The 26,378-nt window shown below is 40.9% G+C and overlaps 1 long non-coding RNA gene across 1 annotated transcript in view; it reads right to left on the bottom strand.

Moving 5' to 3' along the window:
* The window catches only part of LOC135362759 (uncharacterized), a 241,342-nt gene that overhangs the window by 157,308 nt on the left and 57,656 nt on the right, over positions 1-26,378 (bottom strand). The gene's annotated exons all lie outside the window — the stretch shown is intronic.

The raw sequence follows: 26,378 nt of genomic DNA, 5'->3' as shown, positions 1-26,378 counted from the left end.
CAACTAGAAGTTACCTTAAACAATAAGGACTATCTCCTGGTAGTTTTAGAGCAGATTCAGTCCCTGACTCTGTGACATCATCAAAGACCCAGCCTCTTGCCATACTTTCCTCTGCCATTCTTAGCATGTCAGTGTTGTCTTCAGATTTATTCCCTCATGATCTCCAGATAGCTTCCAAGACACCAACCCCCTTGTCCAACAATGACCAGATTCAGAAAAGTGAGAACCACTGTCCTTTGGCCCTTTCAAGTACAAAGGAGACTTACCCCAAAATTTCCCCTATTTGCTTTCACATTTCATAGGCAAGTTTCCACCCTGTGCCTGTATCAAAATAAAACATTGCCAAGAAAAAGTAATCACCAGGATTGCCTAAGCCTAATCCCCATTTACCCACCGGAGGGACTAATGAAGATACCAGGCCTAATAACAGAACAATACTGGGGTTCTTTTTTTTATTTTTTAAGATTTTATTTATTTATTTGACAGAGAAAGAGTGAGAGAAGGAACACAAGCAGGGGGAGTGGGAGAGGGAGAAGCAGGCTCCCCGCCAAGCAGGGAGCCCGATGCGGGGGCTCGATCCCAGGACTCTGGGATCATGACCTGAGCCGAAGGCAGACGCTTAACCAACTGAACCACCCAGGTGCCCCAATATTGGGGTTCTGTTGGCGGCACATGTGAAGGGAATGGCTGTTGGGCAGGCAATCCACATTGTTTGCCATGAGCTTGCATAAACATAAGATTTTAACATGTCTGGGGGTGCAAGAAGGCTAAAAATTAACATTGGAGAAAAATCTTATTTCAGCGTCACAAAGATGTAATAGAAACCTGGGCCATCAAAATACACACAGAATATGGTAGTTTTTTTCAGGGTCCAGATAGAGTAAACTCTCAAGAAAATATTACTCTCAGGGATTTAAAAAACATTAATTGGCTGATAATTCTTCTCCCCAATCCCACCTCGCCCCTCAGATCTTATGAACAGGATAAAGATATGCAAGGGCAATCCCACAGCAGTAAAAAAAAAAAAGTGGTTATTGCTGTTATTCTTAAGAATTTGATCTATTTTTTTTAAAGCTGCACAATAGGTTACGATGGGGAAAAAATAAGAACATTACTGGACTTTGTTGGACACTTTCATTTTTAAAAAAAACTTCACTTGTGGAATATGTCAATAGGTATCCTTATCTTGCCTGTGCATAGAGCTTGTAAATGTTTTAATCTGCTCTGACAGGTAACTTTAGTGACAGTAAATGAAATAGGATATAAGCCTCCAACTCACCTCCTTCAGGTTATTTGTGTTGTAAATGCTTCCTAAGCTTAATTCTTGGCTTTATTTCCCACTCCAGAATGAATGGAATCAAATAAATGGTTGAATTAGGATCTGGACGGAGCCATGAGGAGATAAGAAAGACCATTCGACAAATATTGAGATATTGGTTGAGCACTTAAGGGATGTCAAGTTCCTTGTGTTTATTCTGATCCAATAACTCCACAATACAGACACTTTTGTCCAATTTTAGACCAAAGAAGGGGAATGATTTGCTGGAGTTTACAAAGCTAGTAAATAGTGGAACAAAGATTTGAACCTGGGTCTTTCTGAACCCAAATCCCATATTCTTTCCATTGAACTATCCTGCCTCCTGAGGGCTTGTGCAGCCAAATACCAAAGGACAAAATCAAGACCTTATAAAATGGGATCAAAAGAACAGGTTAAGAGATGTGGAGAAATAGAAAACCAAAAATCAAAAACAAATCTAAGCAACAAATAGATATTTAACACCAACTGCGTCCCAAGCATGGAACAGAAGAGAGACTGGAAAACCTGTCTAGATGTGGTGGGGGAAGGGAAGGACCTCAAGAATCCATAGTGACCCCAAGATACTCTGAGATCTAAAGGGAGGGGCTTTTTATAAGTTCGTTGGTGTGGAGCCAGAACAGGGAGTAGGTGTGGCTGGGACGTGGGGATAAACAGGCACACCTGGGGAACAAGGAATGTACTTTACAGGGTGGGGTTGGGGGAAACATAGTTTATGGTGAGGTTGCCTTTTCACCGCTAGGTAGGATTTCCCTTACTTTACACTTCTATGGATCTGGCGGCACAGTCTAGCCATCTAACTCTTAAATCAACCGACACTTTTTCTCCTTGATCACAGCCCAAATAGTCACATGTTTTATACACTGGTTGAAGTTATTTTTATCATAAATTTTAGTAACCAAAATTTATCAGCAATTATTGAAGCTATGATAGTGTTACCATATTTGAGATTCCTCTGGAAAAAAGATTTTAGCATTTCTTCTGTTCACATAACAAAAAGTGGGGCTATTGTTGCCTGAGATGTCCTGAGTGTCAGTGTTACCTAGATATCTGTCACTTAAAGAGACTAAATATCTTTATTACGGTTGTCGGTCCAAATAATATCATGCAGTTTCAGCTGTATGACTCATCTGTAGAAAAGAATGCGATTTCTTTTAGTGTATCAATTTTAACCTGCCAATCTTCATAATGGCCTGCATATTTTTCATTAGCCCTTTTCATACTTATCAGTGCTACCAAGAAGACTTGGCAGATGTCCGTATTTATCCAAACCTAAGGAAAAACAATGTTGGTGCTAGGACATATTTTCAATGTGGGCTTACCAAGAGCCCATTTAGTTTCAACCCAAAGCTGGATATACCCTGAAAAGCAAGTTCAGGTGGCCAAAGCATGCAACAGAATTTCCAGAGACAGAAAACCAAGGCCACACCCCTTCCCCCTACCTTTCTCGGAGAGTACAAAAAAATATAGTCTACTCCACACACTATTGGTCAAAGGTCAAAAGGCACTCTGATCAGTCTAATCCTACTAATGTCTGGAGAGTGTACATAAATTCATTTTACTAAATATCATCCCATTTCTCAAAAAGCATTGAACTCATTTTTCTAAATGAATTTTTCAGTATTTAAACAGACTTTGGAATTAGCATGCAAAAGTTACATGTGGTAGATTGTATTGTTTCTTATACAAAGATGATATGAAGATTGTCAGCCTGACCAAAAACTCTGAGCCTGGAGTCAGAAAGAGTCTTGGGTTCAGGTCCCGGGTCAACCATTTGATTCCCCATTACCTTGGGCAGGTTACAAGACCTCCCTAAATCTTTTCATCTAAAACATAAAGATAATAAATTTTATTTTAACAAGTTACTGGTTTGACTCCAATGAGATGGTACAAATAGGTAGTTATAATAGTTCATGACTCTTAAGGAACTATAAAGAAACGGTAACAAATTTAAAAAGCAATAGACTCAGTCAAGGGGCAGAAAGGAAATGCATTTACGATACAAAGTGATTATTTGACTATTGAGAGAAAATTGAAGGTTTGGGTATTTTAAAAATTCCATGAAAAATACAGAGCAACCACTCTCCAAATACCAAATGATCTCCACATCTTAATCTTCAGCTTTGACCTCTACTCCAAGCTGTAGATTCTGATATCCAGCTCCCCATAGGAACTTCAAAACTATTGTTATTTCTTAACTTAGCTGAGGGTACCCATAATTCACTCGGTCACAAAATTCAGAAACCTGGCTGTCATCCTAAAATCCTCCCTCTCTCATGTTCCACCCCAAACATCTAGATCAAGGTCAACAGAGCTGTGGTTCTTGAATCTGGCAGAGCTTCAGAACGAGAGTGTTTTATAAAAATACCAAGCCTACCCCAGAGATTCTGATTCAGAAGGCCTGAGGTATGCCATGGGAATCTGCATTCAAAAATAAATAAAGAGGGGTGCCTAGCTGGCTCAGTCAGTAGAGCATATGACTCCGGATCTCAGGGTTGTAAGTTCAAGCCCCACATCAGGAGTACAGTTTACTTGAATGAATGAATGAATGAATGAATGAATGAATGAATGAACAGGGAATCTGATGTTCATTGAGATTTAGGAGCCACTATTATAGTGCACTTGCTCACCAGATCTCATATCTGTACCTTCCTCACATCCCTACTGCAACTCTCCTACTTCAGACTCTCAGGTCTCTCTTGAATACTGAAATCACTCCATTGGTGGTCACCTGGCCCCCACCACAGTTAATTTATCCTTCTCGGTGCTGCCAGATTTATTTATCTGAATCTAAGCTTCAGAGAAGAACAGATCTAAATTCAAATCCTTGCATTACTAATTAACAAGCCTATAATCTTGAGCAAGTAATTCATCTCTCTAAGACTCAATTTTCTCACCAGGAAAATGAGGATGACACTAATACCTAAAGTTTAAGATCAGGTCCAAGTAAAGAAGGTAGAAGCTCAGGTAAAGGGGACCAGTCTGGAGAGATGTCCTTTTCTGGGGGTGGGTGAGTCTGGTGCTCAAATCAGCAAGAATGCCATTATTCTTTATCGAGGGTGAAACATCTTGATTTCAGAAAGGTACATTGTGGTTGAAGCAGTACCCCTGCCTGTGGCTGGGGGTATCTGAAGCACAAGGGGGAGGCAGAGTGAAGCCTTGGGAAAAAAGATTAGTAGAACACACACAACGGTAATGATGATGATAGCTGACTTTTACTGAGTATCCACTATGGACTGGGTGTTATGTTAATTCCTTTGCAAACATTTTCTCTAACTGTCACAACAACCCTATGAGAGGTTGAGTGCCAGATGGAAAAACTGAGTCTCAGAGGAGGAGTTAAATGACTTGTCCAAGATTACACAACTAGTAAAACAGCCCACCCCCAACCCCACCCCACCTCCCACAGGAACCAGTCATAAAAACACTTGAATGAGACACTTTAGCTCACTGAGCACAGGCATGTCCCAGGGAAACTTGTGAAACAATTTGCATACTGTGCTCAGAATAGCAATTAGTGCCTGTTTCTTTAATCTCTAGGATTCCCTCCTTTTTTTTCATTTCAGGTTTTTATTTAAATTCTAGTTAGTTAACATATATGGTAAAATTGGTTTCAGGTGTACAGTTCAGTGCTTCATCACTGAAATATAACACCCAGTGTTCATCACGACAAGTAGCCTTCTTACTCCCCATCACCCGTTTAGCCCATCCCCCACCCCCCTCCATCAACCCTCAGTTTGTTCTCTTATAGTTAAGTCTCTTTTTTTTTTTAAAGATTTTATTTATTTGTGAGAGAGAGAATGAGAGACAGAGAGCATGAGAGAGAGGAGGGTCAGAGGGAGAAGCAGACTCCCTGCTGAGCAGGGAGCCCGATGTGGGACTCAATCCCGGGACTCCAGGATCATGACCTGAGCCGAAGGCAGTCGCTTAACCAACTGAGCCACCCAGGCGCCCTATAGTTAAGTCTCTTATGGTTTGCTTCCCTCTCTTTCTCTCTTCCCCCCACCCCATGTTCATCTGTTCTGTTTCTTAAATTCCACATATGAGTTTGGCTCAAGCCAAACAGGGTTGAGCCTGCGGTTTGCAGGTGAGACTGGAGCAGAGAATGAATTGGGTGTCTCTGGTCCCACCTCTAAGTTGGCAAAACAGTTTCAGACACTGGCTTAGACAACACTGTCCTTTGAAAGCATGTAAGAGTTCACTCATAAATCTACTAGACTGCCCATCACATAAAAGTAAATAATCTCCTTGAGAATCAATTCTGGAGAATTAATCCAAAATATTCAAACATGGCCTCATTAGTTATAATCCAAAAGAAGACGAAGAAGAAGAAGAAGAAGAAGAAGAAAGAAAGAAAGAAAGAAAGAAAGAAAGAAAGAAAGAAAGAAAGAAAGAACGAAAGAAAGAAAGAAAGAAAGAAAGAAAGAAAAAAAAGAAAGAAAGGGAAAAAGCCCAACAGCACAGAGACAAATAAGTAATTTTTGGCGTAAACCTACAAAACAGCCATTAAGACTTACATGACAAAATGTACATAACAACTTTGAAACAGACTGATGGTATAAGATGAAGTTTTAAAAAGGAGTCAACATTGTATCTACCATATGGATATAATTACGTTTTTGTCCAAAGCTTAGGAAACAAAACAACAACAAAAAGAATGCACCACAGTCGGCGGGGCGGGGGGGGGGGGGGTGGAGGGCGGGGTTTGACCCTAGGCAGTGGTAGCAGAGGTTATACTGTTTATTTTTCTGCTTGTTGGCATATTATATTTTTAATGAGCATAGGTTAATTCTCAATGCAAAAAAAAAAAAAACAACCAGAAACACTTTATTTAAAAATAATATAAAAAGACTTTCCAGAACTCCTGGGAAGTCCTAGAGCACTTTGGAATTGTTTCTGAGTCTGGCTCAGCCCACCCTCCTATTTTTGTCCTCATGCAGCCGTGATCCCATGACCCAACAGCCTGGTGGCCTGCGGTTATCAGGCCAATGAAGTAACTTCCCTGAAGTTTTGAGAGTTTTGCCATTTTCTCTTATACCTTATAAAGAGCCGTCAACAGGTTTTTGGCTTCATGAACGATCAGCACTTCAGTCTTCCTCCCAGCAGTCTGTTTTCACAGTGATGTGGTGAAACACAGGACCACACAAGCTTGTTTCAATTGTTAAACATTCCCCGTTGTGTTTGGTTTCTTTTTCTCCCTGATGGGCTCCACTAGAACTCATCTGTAAACTGCTGTTCCCAAAGGATCCCCAATTCACATAAGCCCCCCCACCACCGCCAACACAGTGTATTCTGAACAGAAGTAGCCGGGTCATAAGCTTGCATCAACCACTGTTACCTCAGAATCCTCAACTAAGAGGAAACAAACAGGTGCCAGCCAGATCAGAGCGAACACAAAAATATCAAAGGGCTCTTGTTACCGTGTTCCAGTGGTCGGAACATACTTTTCAAGTTCTGTTCTAAAATATCTTGGCAGCCATTTTACGCCAGGAATCCAGAGAGGGGAAAGTCTGTTCTTGCATCATGACCAACAGCTTGGGGAAAGCCCAGTCCCTTCACACACAAACAGGGCTGGCTGCATTTGATTGCACAAAGCCCGCCAAACTGGAACTCCTTCACATCCCCTGCCTTCTGCGGCTAGTCACTCAGCACGGCCTCGGAGATTTCGTGGAGAGCACAGAACGCTCCAACGGTGCCCCTTTCAGACCTGTAAGTGTGAGACACCTGGTTTTTTCCACCTTCTGTCAGCCCTGCTTTGATGAATAGACAGATTCAGTCAAATTCATTTCTGTAAAGCAATGGCGATACCAAAGCCACATTAAAGCTATCAACTGAGGGCTATCTGAATTACTAGAAAGACACTTTGACAAACAAGGCTTTCAAAAAAGTGTGCCAACAGCAATATGAAGCCAGATGAACCCAAGAAGGTTAAGAAGAAAAAAAGCTCTAATAGTGGAGAGGGATAGGGGCATCTAAGGGGAATATAGATCTAAGAATGATAAATCAAGAGAAGAGTAAAAAAAAAAAAAAAACCTGGAGCAAATTTCTATTCTGGAAAAAAACAAAACAAGACAAAAAAAACTCAATTTTACCTCACTTTGGGTCTGCATCCGGGGATGTAAGTGACATTGAGGGGCCCCAAATCTTCCAACAGGACTAAATTCACTTTTCCACAAATTGTTTTCCTCACCTACAACACACACCACCACACCCTCTCTTAGCCTTCCTCTCTCTTCCACCCTTTAATGAAATTAAACAACCTCCAGTATTCATGTTTTACACTGATTTCTTTTTAATTCTAACAAAATAAATCAGAACTGAGGAAAACAAAGTTAAAATATGATACAAAACCAATTGGAAAAATATTTTCCAGGGGCACCTGGGGGGCTCAGTCAGTTAAGCATTTGCCTTTGGCTCAGGTCATGATGTCTGGCTTCCTGCTCAGTGGGGAGTCTGCTTCTCCCTCTCCCTCTGCCCCTCCCTGCTTGTGTTCTCTCTCCCTCTCTCTCTCTCTCTCTCTCTCTCTCTCTCGATCACTCTCGCTCTCAAAGAAATAAAATCTTAAAAAAAAATATTTCCCAGAGATTGACAACCGTTTTGGTGTTAGTTGCCATGGCCTTCTTGGTAAGGCCTCCATGATTATGGCCTTCCCTAGCTCTAGAAGCCAAACAAACTCAGTAAAAATTAACACTATTTATCAACAGTCTTCATTTCATCAGACTGTGAGGAAAGCCAAAAGAAGAGTATATGTGGCACCTCTTCCCTTAAGGAGCTGAGAATTTCAAAATTCTAAAAGGATCCCAGGGAGCTGTTTTACAGTGAGAAAATGTATATTCATCTGATAATGAAGAAAATGTGGAAGGAGGATTGGTTGTTTAAAAAAAAAAAAAAAACCCACAAACTTTCAGATACCCTAAGAATTTTTTACTCAAAATGTAATCCATAGGAGCTTGCTAAAAATGTAAAATCATGGACACTACCCCAGATCTACTGGGGTAGAATTTGCATTTTAACAAGATCTACAGTGCAGAAAGTGTTCATTAAAGTTTGAGAGGTACGGGCGCCTGGGTGGCTCAGTTGGTTAAGCGACTGCCTTCGGCTCACGTCATGATCCTGGAGACCCGGGATCGAGTCCGCATTGGGCTCCCTGCTCGGCAGGGAGTCTGCTTCTCCCTCTGGCCCTCCTCCCTCTCATGCTCTCTGTCTCTCTCATTCTCTCTCTGTCAAATAAATAAATAAAATCTTTAAAAAAATTTAAAAAAAAATTTAAAAAAAAGTTTGAGAGGTACTTACTTAAGACTCCTTAACCCCCTTACACCCCCTGTTCCAATTGCATACAAGATGGTTTAAAATGTTGGATGGGGTAAAAAGAGGTCTAACTGCCCCAAATAGTATAGAGGCTAGATCAACTTTCTTTTTTATTAAAAAAAAAAAAAGTGAGGCATTTCAAAGAGGGAAAATGGGGGTTTCAGTTACTGATGAGCTTGATATGAGTCAAGTGACTGTGGCTACAAAAAAAATTGAAAAGCAAGCAAATACAGAAGCTAGAGACTACATTCATAGAAGCACGGTATCTAGTTCAAGATGACTGTGCTACTCTACCTCACACTGATCATTAAGTACATTAATCTTAATCTTAAGTACATTCAGTTCAAGCCACCATAATTAAGGATACAGACAAACAAGAACATGTTCAGGAAAGAGGGCCCAGGACAGTGAAATTGAAGTCGTGACCTGGGGTGTGGGAGGGGGTCAGATTTTTTTTGGAGGAATTAGAGCTGTTAAACCCAGTTACAGAAAGATTTGGTGAAAAAAGCTTAAAAGTATAAAGGAATGTCATGTGGGAAGCACACATGCTGGGTTTGTGGACAAGCACTTGAGAACCATTGGTTAAGGTATTTGAGGACCATTCAAACCTCATACGTCCATTACTCTTGGGCCACAATGAATCTTCAAAGTGTCTTCTGCAAAAACTAACAAGGCAGAGGAGCAGGTACCATTCTCCTTGAATTACAGGAGAGGAAAACCTGATCAATGATGGATCTTGGTCTGGAATGAGGTTTTCTGAGCTTTTATCACCCAGTTTCCTATGAAATTCCTACTTTGGTAATCATTACAGAAGAAAGGGGGCTAAAAGTGACCCCCAAAATTATTTTTATTGTTTTTCTTCTATCCTAATGATCCAATACATTTTCTACTTAGCCTCAGATGATATTGTGCACCTGAAACCTGGCTAGCGGAACTGAAGAAATAAAATTTAATTTTCATCTAACTTAAGTTAATTGAAATAATAAATATAATTATATACACTGACATTCAATTTGATTACTGGAAACTTTAAGCATGTTTGAAACATTTGGGATATATGAATCTACTTTTTCAACTGCATATATTATAAAATCTAAACATTATTTCCAGTGACAATTAAACATCTTAATTAGCACATGCTCTAAGTGGAAAATATGCCCCAGATAGCAAATATTTACATGAAAAAAATGAAAAATATTTCAGTGTTTTGTGTATTAATTACACATTAAAATATTTTAGACATGAGTTAAAAGATATCATTAAAATTAATTTCCCATTAATTTTTATTTTTGTAATATATCTATTAAAAATGATAAATGTGGCTCACTTTATACTTCTATTAGACATCCCTGTTCTATGTTATTCTGGAGGAGCAAATTATTTTTCTTTGTTCATGTTCAAAAAACAACTCAAGCCTCTCCAAGCTGAGGCTGCCAGTAGTTGACTTTTCTATCAAGCATGCCTGACTTAAGAAGGAAAGAAAAACCGCCAAGAAGAGCAAGATCTCCAGCATTGCTCCCTCCCCAGACCCCTCCAAGGACTGCAGAGGTTTAAGTAGAACCTCTTTCTTAGAAACACAGTTTCCCTGCTCAAGGACACTCCCAAAAAATGAAATGGGACATTTCTGGAACATATTAAATACAAGAAGGAATCCCTTCTCCTTTCTGCTCAGGCCGGTGGTGGTCCCTCAGGTGGTTGCCCTATTTGGCGGTTGCCCTATTTGCCCTTGGGCGGGACTGGTCACAGAGAATACTACCCTGTTCCTTCTGTCCTTCACGGGAGAAGCAGTGACTACCAAGCTGCATACACTTGAAAGCCTGTGTCAGGAATGAAATTACAGCCTGGCCTCTCCCCTCTCCCCCAAATTAACCAAAAGCTCAAAACTTGGGGTTGTGGTTTAAAAAATGAGAGTAGAATGCATCATTTCTTTCCTCTTCTTCTCCACCTGGCGAGCTCCTGCAACTGCCAGTTAAGACTTCTTTCTTTCAGGAAATCTTCACAAATCCCAACTGTTAATTCACAATGTCCTTTTCTCTATTTGTGTCATTCCCTTTGCCTCCTTCTTTCCTATTCATCACCACTCTCTAGGTTAAAGATCTCCTAGCATCTCCTGAGGTGTCTTTCCCCCATCATTGCCAACATGGAAGCAAAGGCCAGCATGCAAAGGGCATCCTGACTCTTGAGTCTAACTAGTTTGTGGGTCTGGGAATAAGGAAGGAGCTAGCCTAGAGTTATCACAGCGCTTCCCTAACCTCAACTATTCACACATCACCTTCATGTTTGCTGCCATACCTGAGATCCTCCAGAACTTTTTTAATATTTGCCTTTAAATCAACTCACACTTTTAATGTAAATAAATGCATGTAAAGAAGAAATAAAGAAATTAAAGAAACTTTACATCACTGTTATAAATGGAGAACTAATGTTTTTAACATGCATTAAAAGTACATAACAATCAAAATAAAATATTTACCCACGTAGCACCTAACATCCTCTCTTTTACCACCAACAGTGTGCCTGTGAAACAGAGGAACGATGTTCTAGAATGTCAGTGGCAGAACAGATGAAAGTCTAAAGTATGGACACAAGCCTATGAAGATTTCACGGTGAACCGATCCATATGGTTTAGGAGACCAGATAGAGTTTCTTCAGGACAAAGACTTTCTCTGAACCACGGTCCACAGATATGCAGATCCTCTCTCTGGATTCAGAGCCCAGGATGGGGTGGGGAGTAGGGAAGCATAGAAATTCGGTTAAGTCTAAGAAAAGAACAACAATTCCCAAAACTCATTCCCCAACCCCACCTCATTCTCAGCTTCCAGCTTCCAACAATGGCCTCTGAATGAGCAACATGTTGAGAGTCTTGGGATGGATGAAGACTTTAGAGGGGAGCAAAAAGAAACAAGTATTTGAAGTCTGAAGTTTACTTAGAGTGTGCTGTGTATCCCCAAGTGACCAGATGAGTCTGTCAAGTGCTTCTCCCCCTCCCCCTCTCCTTCATCAAAGACTGTATTTAGCGATTGTTTCAAAATCCCCCTTAAGCCAAGTTCTGCAGATAAAATAAATTCGGCTTGGCTTTTTCTTCTAAGTCCTCTTTCTTACTTGGGACTACTATTTTTACCAGTACAGTATAGTTGCTCTTTGGCCATGCATGTGAAATGAAACAAAACTTCTCCTTTTGGAAATAGGATCTTAAAATTCTAGAACCTCAAATTTTATTAAAATCCCCTAGGTGCATGTAATGACTTTAGATCTAGACTACATTGTAGGTTTACACACATCATGTTATTTCAATCAACTCTCAAGTTGAAACAGAAAGAACAGGTTTAAAAAAAAAACTAAAGTAAATAAACATAGATTTTATATGATATATCCATAGGGATTTAGGCAGTTAGGATAGTAAGGAAAGAGAGTTTCTGATAGCTGGATGGGTAAGCAACAAGCAATTTCCTTTATACCAAATAAAACTAAGGGTGGTACAAACAGGTTATTTTAGAGGCAGATTTCCACGAACTGTCAATCACTCTCAGTTAACAGAAAATTACACTCATATATTCTTAGAAATCTCTCAGTTTTCTCCTCACTACATAGTGCTAGGGTGGTAATGTTCCTCTTTGAGGTGGTGTATTTTAAATTCACGTGGCTTGATATGAAAATGCTAGGGGATTTTTGCATACTTTCCCAGCCTAGCTGCACAAATGCTATTAGAAATACTTCGCAGAAGAAAGTAGAGGTTTGAGATATGTTCCAGATAATCTTTTCGAATAGTGAAAATATTGCCCTAAAAAATAATAGTTCTTTAGAAGGAAGCGATTATTTTCTTAGTAGGAAAAAAAATATTGAAAATAGTTATCTATTTTCAGTGGTATAGTGGTTCTCTTCTACCTCGTTTGCCTGAAACATCTGACAAGTATTGCTTTTCTAGGACCCTTTATAAAGTATGAAGGCAGTATTAGTTAGCCCCACAGAAATTAATAAACAGAGAAAATAATATTTTAATCAATGGCAGAGGCCACATGGATATAAAATAATGTGGACTGTGCAAAAAAAAGAAATGGTCTATAATCATATTAACTTTTAAGGTTAATTGTACTATATTAACATGAACTTTCACATTCGTGTTTTCTATCACAAAGACTTTCAGGTTCCTTATCTCCTTTCACTTTCTACAAAATAAGATTGCAGTATTATGCTCAATTTAGCTGAAGATATAGAAGCCTAGAGAGGTTAAAGAATACTCCCGGAAAAAAAAAAAAAAAAAAGAATACTCCCGAAGTTAACAAAGCAAAGTTGTAAATTAACCTGGAACAGCCTGGGACTTTTTTCCTCTGGTCAAATGAAATGATCAAACTGTGGTGTGTCTTCATTCCGTTTATCGACCTTACAAGTTAGACTGTCTCATGCTCCTGTCCTTTTTCTTCTTTGGAGCCTAATACATCACTTGAACACAGTTCAAATAAAACCTCACTAACACTGTGTTGTCTAGTAACACTTATTTAGTTGATGCTGTAAATAATCACTGTGTTGGGCAATCCCAGGAGAAAGATAGCATGATTCCCATTCTACTGACAACAAAACTAAGGCTTAAAGAACTTATGTCATGTATGCAGCCACACAGGCCAAAATGGTGAGGGAGGAGACAGAACCTGGGCACTAGCTAATGCAGAGCCAGCATCTTTGCCCCCTTCCCAAGACTCAAGTGAGGTGGTAGAGCTCCAGGGTCACTTTCCAGCCAATACGACTATTTGTGGACAGGCTAAGAAACAGACGAAAGCTGGTCTTCATCCAAGCTAGAAAATTACTTTGGTGAATCACATTAATTGCTATATTACAAAAAAATTATACAAAAGAGTACATCAAGCAATTAAGTGCTTATAATATCATACAAAGAAAAATGTTAGCAAGCTGTCCCCAAACTTAAAGGCAACCGCTCCAAAAGGACCCATAGGTATCCACAGTGATGACTGTGGTGCCGATCTTCTGAAGACTTATGATTCAAAATCAATTCTATGTGGGCGGAAATTTGTTTTTGTACACGTATTCGGTTCCCAATCTGCCTGCACTTCTCAGGACTCTGCTCTGTGCCTCCCTCTGACCGCTGGACACTATAGCCTCACTTCTCCTACTGATGCATAGTGACAGCCTAGCCCTCTCTCTAACCCTGCTCTTATTTGGGATCACACGTTCCCTGGATTAGAAGGCATTATTTAATATTTTAGGGCTACAAACCATATCAGATTGCATCTGTGAATACAAAAGTGAGTAAGTAATACTGACTAGAAATAACTATGCGCTTTTGCGTCCCTCACCCATAATCGCTGTTCAGGAAATATGTGTGGCATTGAACCCAATAATATCAAAAAACAATTCAAAAGGAAGATTTCCCGAGGGTATGTAGGAATATGTAAAATCCACAATGGATAACTGAAAATTGAGTGTACTTTTCCTGCAAATCATAGAAATGGAAGAGGAATTAGAGATAATCACATCCCATGAGCAACTCAGTCCCAGAGAGATGCACCCAAGGTCACGATGATAATTAGTGGCAAGTGGGCCCAGACCCAATAACAACAGATTATTGGTTGAATGCTCTTTCTACAATATTGTCACTTAGAAATGTCACTTTTAAACTAAACTCAGTCACACTCTCAAATAGGTGGTTCCTGCAAAACAGATTTCTAGATACATGTATATTGAGGCCCTCACATACAGATGCTTTCAGAATGCTGGATATTCCTAAACCTGGTCTCTGAGACAAGAGACCTGAGTTTTATTCTCAGTTTTTAACGAATCACTTGATAGTGAGTCAATCTGGCATACTGGATATTAGTCTCCTGAACTGTAAATGAAGAGGCCAGGGGTATCTGTTAGGTTACAATCGACAAAAAAAATAAAAAATAAAATATATATTACATATATGTTATATATAGGGTATATACTTATATATAAATTATATATTTAGATATGTTATATATATAATTTTCATATATTTTATAATACATATATCTCAAACTGACAAGCAAAAAATGTAAACTGATTTATCTCTTATAAGAGTTCAGAAATATACACGTTTCAGGTGTGGCGCTTTTTTTTAAGATTTATTTATTTGAAATTATTTATTTATTTGAAAGAGAGAGAGCATGAGCAGGGGCAGAGGGAGAGGGAGAAGCAGGTTCCCCACTGAGCAGGGAGCCCCCTGCGGGGCTCGATCCCACGACCCTGAGATCATGACGTGAGCCAAAGGCAGATGCTTAACTGACTGAGCCATCCAGGCGCCCCTGAGGTGTGGCTTAATCCAGAGGCTTGAATAATGTCAGTGGGATCTAATATTCTCCTATCTCTCTGTTACATTCCTATACATTGGCTCTGCTTTCAGGCCCCGTGAGTCACAAGATGGCTGCCAGCTACTCTAGGCCTATATGCTACCAAATTCAAGTCTTTTAGGTCAGATAAAATCAACAACGACACTCGACAAAATACCTTTTAGGTCACTTACATATGTGTTGACTTCTGGTTCCGTGAGCTTCTATTAATGTCTCTCTTAGGTTCTAAGGATAAATGAACTGTTTTGAGGAAACTCAGTAGCTCTCTGTGCCCAGAGGCGGGCATTTGTTAGACTTCCTCGGCCGTTGCCACAACACATAACTGTCACTTCTTCACACGCTCCATGCTTCAGTCCTGCCCCATGGCAGTTTCCTCCGGGTACTTTCTTATCATGTGTCACTCTGCCTTTGTATACTCTCTCCCCTCTGTCTTAGATGACTTTATTCTTCCTTATCTCTCTGAAAAATGTCTACTCACTGAACGGAACATCACTTTCCTTGGGAAATCTTCCCTGATTACAGCCCTCCCCTCAGGTGAAATTAACCACTCGACTGTACTGAAACTTTCTTGCCTACCTCGACTGGCATACACGTTATATTAGATAGTGCTCATATGTTTGTACATCTTCTTTCTCTGAGGATTATTGGCATTGGGAAGGCAGGAACCCATGCCTTATTCAACATTGCATCCCCAGGGCCAAATACAATGCCTGAAACATAGCAATCATTCAATCACTCAATAAATTTTAATGAATCAATCAATGAATCAATGAACTTCAGTTCCTCCAAACTAGAACATTATTGACTCCCATTTTGCCCCTAACACATACAATTATGCTATGGAAACCCCACCTTTCAGGTTCTTTGAATGAACCACACTCTCAAATCCAGGCTTGTGCATACTGTCCCATCTGCCTAGAATACCCTTCTCCCACTGCCTATCTGATCCCTCAATTTCATCTAATCAAATTTTATTTTCCTTTAGCTCACAGTTCCTCAGGAATACCTCCTGTGATCTCCTGAATTCAATTACACCCTCTTGCATCCTGAACGTTTCCTTCCCAATCCTTATCACACCTCTAATTATTTGTTCAGTGTTTGCCTTCCCTGACTGATTGCGAGGTCCTGAGGGCCAGGACCCTGCTGTCTTCACAACTGTGAATGGGAAAAGAGAACTGTAGAGTAGTCTGATTAAATTTGGGGAGAATGAAGAAATGGAGGATGGAAACATAGATTTTGTTTTCTTTTTTTTTTTTTAAGATTTATTTATTTATTTTAGAGGGGGGTGCAGAGGGAGAGAGAATCTCAAGGACACTCCCCGCTGAGCACAGAGCCCACCCGGCCACTCCATCTCATGACCCTGAGATCATGACCTGAGCCGAAACCAGGAATCGGATACTTAACTGACTGAGCCACCCGGGTGCCCCAGAAACACAGATTTTGAACACTTGCCAACCTCATTGACTCTTTTTACCTTCTTCACCTGTACCCCAACATACAGCCTGCTGTTGGACTTGTGTTTTATAGCTGAAGATGAAATATAAAAGCCTGATTCCTTTTTTTTAAGATTTTATTTATCTATTAGAGAGAGAGAGCAGGGGGAAGGGTTAAAGGAGAAAGAGAGAGAGAATCTCAAGCAGACTCCACACCAAGCATGGAGCCCGATGTCAGAATCGATCTCACAACCCTGAGATCATGACCTGAGCTGAAATCAAGAGTCAGAGACTTAACCGACTGAGCCACCCAGGGGCCCCTAAAAGCCTGCTTCTTAAGATTTTAGGCTCCTTGCTCTGTATATCATTGTAGTCTTTCAGAAAACAATTCAATGAACAAACATTACAGAACTCTTGTTATATGGCCAGCACTCTTCCTATCACTGTAGGCTGTGCACATTAAAAGAGACAGATGCTTTGTCCTGCCTTCATATCTCACCTCTCCACATCCTTCCGAGACACACAAATGCTTGTGTGTGTGTGTTTATCCTTTTCAATTTCCTTTTAAATCAGCACTCCGTGATTGTGGTAACACACTTCAGTGTTGTGTTAGGTGAGAAAGCTGAGATGGTTGCTTACATGACTCAGCCCAGCTCATGGTTTCTCCAGAGCATCATTTATTTGACATCCCACCCTCATTCTGACCACACAGCCTTGGCAGCACCACTAAGTCCTGAAGATGGCAATGATTAAGTCCAGTGTCCTAAATAAAAGATGCGTTATAGATCTGTTTGCTTGCAGTAAGAAAAATCATGCTAGTCTCTGTCTGCATTTTAGAGCCTGTGCAGTTCTAAAAGAACAGTCATGTTAAATGTTCACTGGTCTACAAAAAAGAAAAGGAGGCTCATCAAAAAATGTGTTTGTCCTTGGCAACTGGGGCCTTTCTTCCAGAAGCTAATTCTGGAGAGGGAGACTATAACAAAAACCATCATCTCCCAAACCCCTATGCTTTGAGAGGGACACCCCATGGAGTTTAGAGTGACATGATAAAGGATAAGCATAGAGTATTGGAAATTCTCAAGAAACCAGGAAAGCAACATTACCAAGGTAGAAAATGTAAGTTGAGCAAGAATTTTCTTACTCAAATTAATGTTTACCTAGTAAATGTCAACCTTTGTCACACAGATGGTGCTAATTCTGGAGATGTAAAGGAGATCGGTGGGGGGAGATCCAAATGGACAAAATCAGAGAGCTGGAGAGAATTCAACACGAGTGATCTAAGAAAGAAGGCCCTGGGAGGTAATCAGCCTTCCAGGCGCGCATTCAAAGCCTCAAACAAAATCAATGACAGTTCAAAGAACTTCTTTCTCTAGGCGATTCTCCAAGGCAATTTCTTCATGAAGACTCAAAATGGCCCTTATGCCCAGAATGAAGAGGCAGGGGTACAAACTGACAATGAACAGAATAGATCTCATGATGTTGTAAGCTAAGACAGTAAAGGGAACATATAGCCTTGTTTTTTCTCCCAAGGCGAAATCACATTTTGCTACCAATAAGTCTGTGCACTTCTTAATTGTTTACCAAATGTGTTGTATTGCACTAAGCAACTGAGATAGGTGCACCCCATTACTCCAAGGCATGTGGTTTCTGCAGAAAAACAGTCTACATGTCCCAAGCCATGAAAGGAAACAACTCACCGTCGGTAGAAAGGTGATGATAGAACAAAGCTAATGAACCTACTTGGGAATTACCCTTTAAAAAAGTTTATTCCATCACAGAAGCCTCCGCTCCCCTTCCAGGAATATCTAACATCTCAAAACTCAAGTACAGTCTCAGTTAAATTTCAAAGGGAGGTAGGCAGTATTAATAAAGGAATGCCTTTTTTTTTTTTTTTTTTTGGTTAGAATCATTTCTGCCTCTCTCCACGACAAGCTGAAAGACTTTAGACAGTTTAAAACTCCAATTCTCAGAGTCTAGTACCACTTTCCTGTGGATATCTTCTGTCAGATCATCCAGGGGAACCTGACAATCTTGGCTTAAGGCGTGCCAATCGGCTCAGCTCTGCAAGTGAGCCAGGAGCTGGAGGCGTCCTTAAGCCTGGAGCGAGGAACTTGGTGGGTGGTCTAGAAGGGAATCTGGGCTTTGTAACAGAAAGATACAGAGATGGAGCTTCTGGCCATGAAAAGCTGCTGAGGGAGATATTGAAACTCCAGGGAAAGATGCCAGTCCACATCAAGACTACATAATCACCAAAGAGAATTAGCCCAGGTGCCAGCCTCATGCTATAAATACAGAATCTTGGCTTTGTCAGCGGGAAGCCCTTATTATCCTAGGGAATACACATACACGGATGAGCACACAGAGAAATACATCAAAGGTGTGGATAACAACAAAACTTAGCATACATACAGCGATTATAGTTTTTAAAGTGCTTTTCCACATATGACCTCATTGAATCTTCACAACTCCGGGGATGGAAGATAGGCAGATATTTTATTATCATGATTGCTGTGACTGCCTTTCAGCTTTATCGTGAGGCTAGAAGTGAGATGTTAATGAAAACTATCTTGCATGTGCCACTCATCACATCACGACACCACCCCAGGGATAAGAGGCCTGATCCCTCCACCCTTCACACAGGAGACAGCCCATGCTCAGATCCTTCCTGACCCCAGTTCCCACACAGTGAGCCCACCCACACATGACTGGGCCAGATCCCACCTCAGATCTTCAGACATCTTTGTCACCAAATGACTCACTCCATCTTTGGAATATCTGTGGTCAATTAATTTCAGTTAAGGTTTCCATTCCTATAATCCTCAAATGTCAAAAGAAAGCCAATTTATGTCCCCTGTCCTTAACCCCTTAATGCTCTATACTTCCTCTCTGGCTTCTCTCTTCAAAACACTATGCTTTCCGGAATCTCCTTCCTTTATGTAAACAAAACAAAACAAAAAAACAATAAGCATCTCCCCCCATTATGCTGTGTATTTCACCTACCATAGAACTAAGGGTAGGGGTGACAATCCATGAGCTCCTTAATGACACTTTAGAGCCATCACACTTCCACCCTGGTACTCATGCCAATAGGTTATACCTACCATGTACAGTTCTATGTTCCTATCATCTGCCAACCTCCCAGTCACATTCTGCAGGACATGACATTCCTCTTTCCTCCTCAACCCCACTTCTGCCCATATCTAGAAGACTTCAGTATCTTTGTGGGCAATCCACCCAACACCCTCAATCTACTGTTCCTTGACCTCAAATACACAATAACAAATCTCACCTTCACTCAACTTAGACTCCCCAACACTGCCAGGGAAAACATCCTGAACTTTGTCATTACCAAGAACAGTTCCACACCCAAAATCTTAACTGCAAACATTGCGTCCTCTGACCCAGATGCCTTTCCTCCTGCGTTCTCAGGATCTTCCCTTACATATACCAGTTCCTCAAATTCACTGAGTCCTACAGCTCCTGGTTCTTCATTTCCCCACAGTCCATCAGCCTTCCTCTAAACAAGCTACAAGTAGTAGAGTATCTGAACTACTCATGACCAGCACACTCAAATCCATGCATGTCTCTTCCTACACTACATTCATCAGGCAAACTCCCAGCATAGGGTCAATGTCATCTTGGTACCTAAAAGTTGAACACTCCTTAAGGAAAATGTTATAACCATTCAGATTATTGTCATAACAAATATATGGTCTCTAATTTTAGGACTTCAGTACATCTCCTCAATCCTTTCACTTGATCAACTCTCCTTCCTACTTTCCTTGGTCATTGTTTTAAACTTCAACATCTCTACTGAGGAACCCTACCAGAGCCCACTCCCCTACTCTAAGCAGACAACATCATCTTTTTCATCACTGAAAAAAAAAATGATGTCCAGAAATGTAAGAGGAAAATTGCCGTTTCATAAAAGCAAACTTTTTTTTTTTTTTGAAGAATCTTCTACCCTCTTTGTGAGACTATTAAAGAGAAAATTTCTGAAGCTTCACCCTCGGCTCTCTTGTCTTCTCATTTTCAGAAGTAGATCTCATCTCTTCCTATACTTCAATTATCTTCTTTATGCAAAGGACTTTTTAGTCTCTATTATCAGTCTAGACCTCTCTCCTATGCACCATTAAAACTTCAACTCAACATTTCCACTTATCTACATATCAACAAAGCCCCTCAAATCCTCATGTCCAAAATTGACATCTCTTTCTCTGTAAGTCTCTCTCTCTCCATGGTATGTTCATGCATGCAGGCTCTCTCTCTCTCTCTCTCTCTCACCCACACCACCCCCCGCCCCCCCCCCACACAAATCGATTCTCTTATCTCCTCCTCAGTAAAAGGTATCACCACCCAGTTGCTTGAGATAGAAACCTGGTAGTCATCCTTGCCTCCTCCCTCTGCCTCACCCAATTCATCAACAATTTCTACTAATATTATCTCCTGCCTTTCCTCAAATCCAACCACTTTTTCCTGTTCAAATAATGAACAACAACCTAGTTCAAACAAGGAAACTAGAACCGAGAGAGAGCTTAAGACATTGTACAATGTCACACAAGTAGGAGGTGGCAAAGCCACCTCAGACTCCCATCTGCTTCCAAAGCTGTGCTTGAAATTAGAGAATACTGTCTCACTTGAAGGAACTCTCATAGCCAAAGCTATCTCCAAGAAATACATATTAGACTATTTCAACAGCAGGATGTTCCAAAACCCAAGCAAAGAAGGCACCAGGGGTAATCAGCTGTCCAAGGAAGCATTTAAAGCCCCAAACAAAATCAGTAATAGTTCAAAGAACTTCTATGTTCAAGAGGTTCTCCTGAGGTGGTGTCTACATAAAGACCAAAAAAATGGGCCTATGACCAGAATGAAGAGATAGGGGTACAAATTGATGCTGAATAAAAGAAGCCATTGATGTGACCATTGATGAGCATGAATGAGAATAATCCTTTGCTTTTTAAGCCACAGAGATTTTGAGGTTCTAGTTATCATAGCATAACCTGGTTTATCCTGACTGATTGAATCTCTTTCTTTCTGTTTTCATTCAGGCTTATGTGGTGCTCTCACTATCAAATCCAACAAGAAATAAATATTGAGGGCACCTGGGTGGCTCAGTCAGTTAAGTGTCTGCCTTTGGCTCAGGTAATGATCCCACAGGATCGAGTCCCACATTGGGCTCCCTGCTCAGCAGGGAGTCTGCTTCTCCCTCTGCCTTTGCCCCTCCCCTCTGCTCATGCTCGCTCACACTCTCTCTCAAATAAATAAATAAAATCTTAAAAAAAAAAAAAAAGAAAAGAAAGAAAGGGGCACCTGGGTGGCTCAGTCATTGAGCGTCTGCCTTCAGCTCAGGTCATGATCCCAGGGTCCTGGGATCGAGCCCCACATCGGGGTCCCTGCTCAGCGGGAGGCCCTTCTCCCTCTCCCGCTCCCCCTGCTTGTGTTCCCTCTCTCGCTGTGTCTCTGTCAAATAAATAAATAAAATCTTTAAAAAAAAAAAAGAAAGAAAGAAATATTGAAAGGGCTGCAAAGTATTGTTCTCTCCTGGAAATTTTTTCTAAGAATTCCATTTATTTTCTTATGAGGCTCATGTTTCTCCCTGATTTCTCTTTTTATACTTCTGATGTCAGTGAAGGTATCCATTGGAGAGACAGAAGAAATGAATGTTAGGGCAAAAAACTAAATGAATGGCCATTTTTTGGCAGCCCCCAAAATAAAATTATCTTGAAATTACATAAAGAGGGATGCCTGGGTGGCTCAGTCGGTTAAGTGTCTGCCTTCGGCTCAGATCATTATCCCAGGGTCCTGGAATCGAGTCCCATATTGGGCTCCCTGCTCAGCGGGGAGCCTGCTTCTCCCTCTGCCTGCAGCTCTCCCTGCTTGTGTGCTCTCTCTCTCTGTTTGACAAATAAATAAATAAAATCTTTTAAAAAAAAGAAAATTACATAAAGAATACACCCTGAAGCCTATGGAAGGTGATGTAACTAGGATCTTTTCTTTCTATTACACCATCTTTCTAGAGCTGCATCATTATGTCTTTCTGAGTGTGGTCAGCCAAAATATTCTTTGCACTAGAAGCTGCATTTACCCTTATGCAGTGATTCAGAATTCTAAATTACGTTTGGTAAAAAGCATGGGCTTTGGGGTCTAGCAGGAATAAGTTCATGTCTTGAACTCATGTCAGGTCTACAATGAAGGCAATGACGTATGCATCCCGGAGGGCCACAGTGAGGTTTAAAACATCAGTGAATGGACAGTGCTTACTGCAGGGCATGGCAGGGCTTATAACAGGTGCTAGTGAGTACTACTAGCAATAGTACTACTATCGGGCGCCTGGGTGGCTCAGTTGGTTAAGCAACTGCCTTCGGCTCAGGTCATGATCCTGGAGTCCCGGGATTGAGTCCCGCATCGGGCTCCCTGCTCGGCAGGGAGTCTGCTTCTCCCTCTGACCCTCCCCCCTCTCATGCTCTCTCTCTCTCAAATAAATAAAATCTTAAAAAAAAATAGTACTACTATCATTTGCATCACTATTGTTATTTTCATTATATAACAGATACGTGGGGACATGTATTTGTGTATCTAATCCATCGCTGCTGGGCCTGAAAGGCAAGAGAATGAGAAGATTATTTTGAAACATGGGAGAAATAAATTCCAACATAGATGCAAACTGAGGAACATATGGTTCTTGTGGACAACTGAGGAGTTAATTTCTGGAAAGGAATCCAGAGACAATCTCTGTAAAATTAATCTTTTTTAACGTAATATTTATTGTTATCAGAGTGATTCATGTGCATTTGGAGGCAAGTTGTACTACCATAAGGCTTATAACAAAAAACAACAGCTGCTTGTTCAGGGTGGGGTAGAGGGGAACTCAAAATATGTGTTATTAAATGGTAAGGGTGAGAGAAAGGCCATATCAAGACTAACTCCAAGTTTGGGGGGCCTAAGCAACTAGGTGGGTGGCGGGCCCATTAACTAAGATGGGGAAGACTGGTGGAAGAGGAGGATTTCCAGCAGCAAAAAGTCGAGGGGGGTCGGTGGAAGCAGAGAATCAAGAGTTCTAATCTGGGCCTAGAAATTTAGACATCAAAGTGGAGATGTTCAGTAGACAACATGATGTGTAGCCTAGAGGTTAGGGCATGGGGCATGGGGAGACTTAACCGATTTAGAGACCACTGGCATGTAGCTGTTAAATATTGAATATTTAAATAATAGCAATTTAGGAACAATCGGATGCTGAAGCCCCTCAACACGGAGAGCTCAGGTAAGGTGACCAAGAAACATTGGCCAGCTAAGACCAATAAAGAGCCAGGAGGTGCCATGATTCTAGAGCAAACAAGGGTTCAAGGAAGGCCGCATGGTCAACTATGCACATGAGGCTCAGTACTCACAATATAAAGCCAGCCAGCCTTCATTTCCCTGCCTCCACCGTGCATGGCAATACTCGCAGTTCCCTTCCCCTTTCTCACAACTGTGTGATTTTGCTTATTCTCTTGCATTGGGATGCCTCCTCACCTGCCAAGATCTTAGCCTTATGACCCATCAGGAATGCCATGACCTTGGCAACGCACTTCCTGACTCCACTAATAAAATATGCCCTCTTCCACCATAATCTCTCATAGCCCGTTGTACACTGTATTTTATTTTGCCTTCTGCTATAAGTATGTGTATTCTCTCTTCATCCTTACTGTATCCCAACTGGACTATAGTAAGGCCCCCAACCCCTCATAATGTAGCACAAGGTTTGGCATGCACTAGGTGCTCAATGAAGATTTTCAATGAGTCGAATCCAAAAATACAGAACTCAAGTCTGGAGAAGTATCCACAAAGGACAAAAATCTTTTATCACTTTAGATTTCTGTTTGCCACATGTGTCATCTGCACCCAAGCCCAGGAATTTTTTACACATTTTCCTGACCCTTTATAGCAAAATAGTGGGAGTAATCATTCCCAGAAAACAAATTTAAAATATCTTTTTTTAAAAGACCGTATGACCAAAACACAGGGTAATGCAGGCAAAGCTCTTGCCACAGTCCTTGGCTACGTATCTCCTGAGCTAATAGCTATTTAAAGAAAAAAAAATTTTTTTAAAGGTTTATTTATTCATTTGAGAGAGAGAGAGCAAGATAGAGAAAGAGAGAGAGCAGAGCAGGCACTGGGGGGGGGGGGAGCAGAAGGAGAGGGAGAAGCAGACTCCCCTCTGAGCAGGGAGCCTGATGTAGGGCTTGATCCCAGGAACATGAGATCATGACCCAAGCCAAAGGCAGACGCTTCACCAACTGAGCCACCCAGGTGCCACTTTAAAAACCATTTTGACTGATGTTTCCTCCAGATCTCAGGTATGAAAATAACAATTTACAAAAGGCTCATGAAACAACCTTTGTGATCCCTGAACCTCGCACTAAAAAGCTAAAAAGACTGTACCAATCCAAGCCTTGGGTTAAAAGTCAGGCAATGATTCTTGAGTGTTCTTGCTTCAAACATCAGCATGTACCTGCATTCTCTTACACGGGGGAGGAAGAGTGTGGTAGAAAGAAGTCATCTGGAAGGAAGCTCTGGCCAAGAGTTGTAAGAAGAGGAGAGAGAAAAACAGGTTATCAATGGGAAACATAGAGTCAAAGCTTTATGAACCAAATAGAATTCCCACAGACCTAACGATTAATGAGAATTACCTGCCAAGCTGCTATGTGCAACATGCTATAGAAATGGCTGGGGTTTATGGCAAGAATATCAAGTCTTATCATTTCCTTTATCCCCTCTTCTGTTGTGCACTATGTTGCCCCTCAACTATCTTCTAAACTAATCACTCTTTCATGGTCAATGGCAATTCAGAAACACAGATCCTTATACTTTTGCTAAAAAGCCCAGGTCTTTACAGATCTTTGCTGATAGACAAATAGCCCAGTGATTAAGGATATACCTCCTTTTTAAGTTATATTCCAGACCCACCACATATTAACTGTGTGATCATCCAAACCGGATGTTTGTGTTATGATTCCTACTTCCTACATTTTCAGACCCACATGTTCAGAATCAGGAAAACTTCAGAGAATGCGAGGTGAGCGAGGTGACACCTATTGCCAATGCCCAGGAGTAGACTGCCTAAGTATAAATAATCAACCTAAACTCTCTTTGCTTGCTAACATTTTCTCACAAGACTAAAAAGTCCCATAACCTCCTTTTCTTAATGGTGGCGCCACTTCAACCACACTCTGGAAGGTATTGGTTTCCTTAAGTACAATGTGGAACCATCAGAATAAAAGAGCAGCATGAGGGAAAACGACAGTATGGGGCTTTGTGGCCTATCGATTCAGTTGCTCATACAAGAATCTGGGAGGGGGAAACCCCCGAAAGATTAGTCACTTCATTTTGTGTTGCAGAGCTCAATTCAGGTTAACAAAGCATTTGGTAACAAAGGAGATGGGAGAACGGCAGTATTCACTTGCTCTGGACTGAATAAACAAATGTGGGATTTGTGGGCTGACTAATGTCCTGGGATAAACCAGGCATTCAGCCAAATTCTAGGAGTTTTGATGAAAAGACCAGCAAGCCCACACTTTTCTTCTTGGAAAGTGCTCCATGGGAGTATTGATGTCCACAGGGCAGCCCGGGGCCTTCAGCTTGCCTTAAAGTTTCACCCCATATTCAGCCACAGGGAATTCTCAATGCCTCTGTAATCGAAGACCTAGATTAAGCGATAGAAGCTGGATTCCACCTTCTTGGGAAGTGTTAAATATGCCATTCATCTCCTTTTAGAAATGTGTTATCTCTGTCCCTTTTTAAATACTTCATTACCCTGAAAATATACAGGTAGGCCACTAAAATGTGACTCTGGTTCTATCTTTCCATTCTTTCATTAATTTCATTCGTTCAACGAATGAATGGTGCTCCAGGCACCATGTAAGTGTCTGTGGATAAAATGAATCAGACACAGTCCATGCCCTTGGGAAGCCTCCAGACCAAACTTGAAATCTTTAAGAGCACTGGAAAAATAATAAAGCC

This window comes from Mirounga angustirostris, unplaced genomic scaffold (genome assembly GCF_029215605.1).
Source record: "Mirounga angustirostris isolate CCGP_5_RB_7025 unplaced genomic scaffold, mMirAng1.0.hap1 SCAF_15, whole genome shotgun sequence".
Classification (NCBI taxonomy): Eukaryota; Metazoa; Chordata; class Mammalia; order Carnivora; family Phocidae; genus Mirounga; species Mirounga angustirostris.
This window is presented reverse-complemented; position numbering and strand designations above follow the sequence as displayed.